The sequence below is a fragment of the Acyrthosiphon pisum genome, unplaced genomic scaffold, assembly GCF_005508785.2.
Source record: "Acyrthosiphon pisum isolate AL4f unplaced genomic scaffold, pea_aphid_22Mar2018_4r6ur Scaffold_20730;HRSCAF=21972, whole genome shotgun sequence".
Taxonomy (NCBI): Eukaryota; Metazoa; Arthropoda; class Insecta; order Hemiptera; family Aphididae; genus Acyrthosiphon; species Acyrthosiphon pisum.
This window is the reverse complement of record NW_021770121.1, coordinates 18,577-20,499: the sequence shown is the minus strand read 5'-3', so window position 1 is coordinate 20,499 and position 1,923 is coordinate 18,577.

The following is a 1,923-nucleotide window of genomic DNA, read 5'->3' as shown; positions in this document are numbered from 1 at the left end:
TTATGATCTAGCTAGAAATTCACAATAATATCATCAAATATACTTAGTAATACCACAGGCTGACTGACTGCCTTCGCTCAGAATCATTTTTCTTATACAATGATATAATATCATATATTATATATTAACAACATGATTGTATTATACATATCATTATAAAATAACAATTATCTTTTGTTTTTTTATTCGGTTCCACTTTAATTTTTAACTGTATACTAAGAAAGTATGTTATTTAAAATTATAAAACGTTAAATCTAATATATCAATAATCTATATATTATATTCAACTGCCTTCTTCACCACAATCATCAGCTTAAAGAAGGTACATAAATTATGTAATTTTGTTTTTTGTAACAATATATAAATATGTACAATTTAAGCAAAAAAAATTTAACACCACCCATTACAGCGACCCATTTGTAACCTACTGTACAGCAGAGTGGCACCCACTAGCACACCTTTTTCTGTCAAGAGTATTCAAATACGTGTTTTTAATGTAAGTAGGTATCTGTATATTATCTGTATTTGAATACTTTTAAAAATTATAATATTTTACAAGACTGCCTATTATCACATGTTTATTGTATGTAGTTTTTCAATCTCTACCCAGGTATTATAATGGTTGTAGATTCACCGCATGTTCCACTATAAAAATATGTTACCGAACGACAAAAGCATATATCGGTACGACATCAACGACAATTATAATTGTCTGAAAGTGCACCTATATATAGGTACACGCATATAAACAATTTAATGAAAAGTTGAGTTATTTTTACAAGTGTCGTAGATAAAATGAGTCGAACGAGTTCAGTGACGCGCGGTGAAGTGGCTGTAAAACTACCTACGTCAGATCAGGGCGAAAAATAATATTATTATGTGACTCTATACTCTGCAGCAGTCTCGACGAATAATAATAATTGGATAGTTACTAATAACGGTAAGTACCTACCTACTCTCGACTCTGAGTAATATAATATTTATATATATCATTTCTGCACGAAACGCCGAGACTCGAATCGATAGCACAGGAAATATATTATATTTATAGATTTGTACGTCTTTTGATTTTCGAACAAAACGAGCGTCGCATTAAAATCCGTTTTTTTTTTTACAATATTTTTCTTCTTTACATTTACCTCCTAAATAAAGCAGCCGGAAAAATGAAAATAATTTTCCTAGAACCGAATCGAAAAGAAAACAATCGTCATTTTAACCACCGATATTAATAATAATTATCAGCAAACATTATTTAACGTAACTTCGTTGTTACCTACGTCTATTGTTCCAACCGAGCGTTTTGTTTTAAACGTAAATTCGAGTCGAAAAATATTACTGCACACTACAACTTACTGTTATATTGCTATTGTTGTACGATGTTGTGTACTCATTATTATTATTTTCCGCAAATATTTATTACGGCGTAGGCCGAGTGGACGAAAATAATTGGCCTTGAAACGTACCCCTCACATAATATTATAATTCTTGTCCGTTGTGTATACGCCGTGTCCGTTCGCGATTCCTGTCCGAATGTTTTTTCTTCCTCCTTCTTCCGGTTAAGGGTTACGACGGTGGGAGGGTGGGGGCGGGGAGTGGGCGCAGTAGGTCGTATAGTCTCGTACCGCGTTTCGAGTGGGTTTTGATGACGTAATTAATAACGAGCTTTCGGGTGTTTTTATCCGAAACGACACTAATTCCGAGGTCATTAAGCTTCGCAGTTTTGGGGCTCCCCGGGGAGAGATGGAGAGAGGAAACGTCTGCGTGTGGTCTCACATCTCCCTAGCTCGCGGGATCAAAACGTGATTTTTCACCCTTGGCTGTGGAGAAAATCGAGAAATGGCGCAGCGCATGTTGCGGTGGAGGCGGCCAAGTCACCGTATGGTAAGACGTCAGCGGTGCCTTGATGGTGGGTGGCGGCGTGGG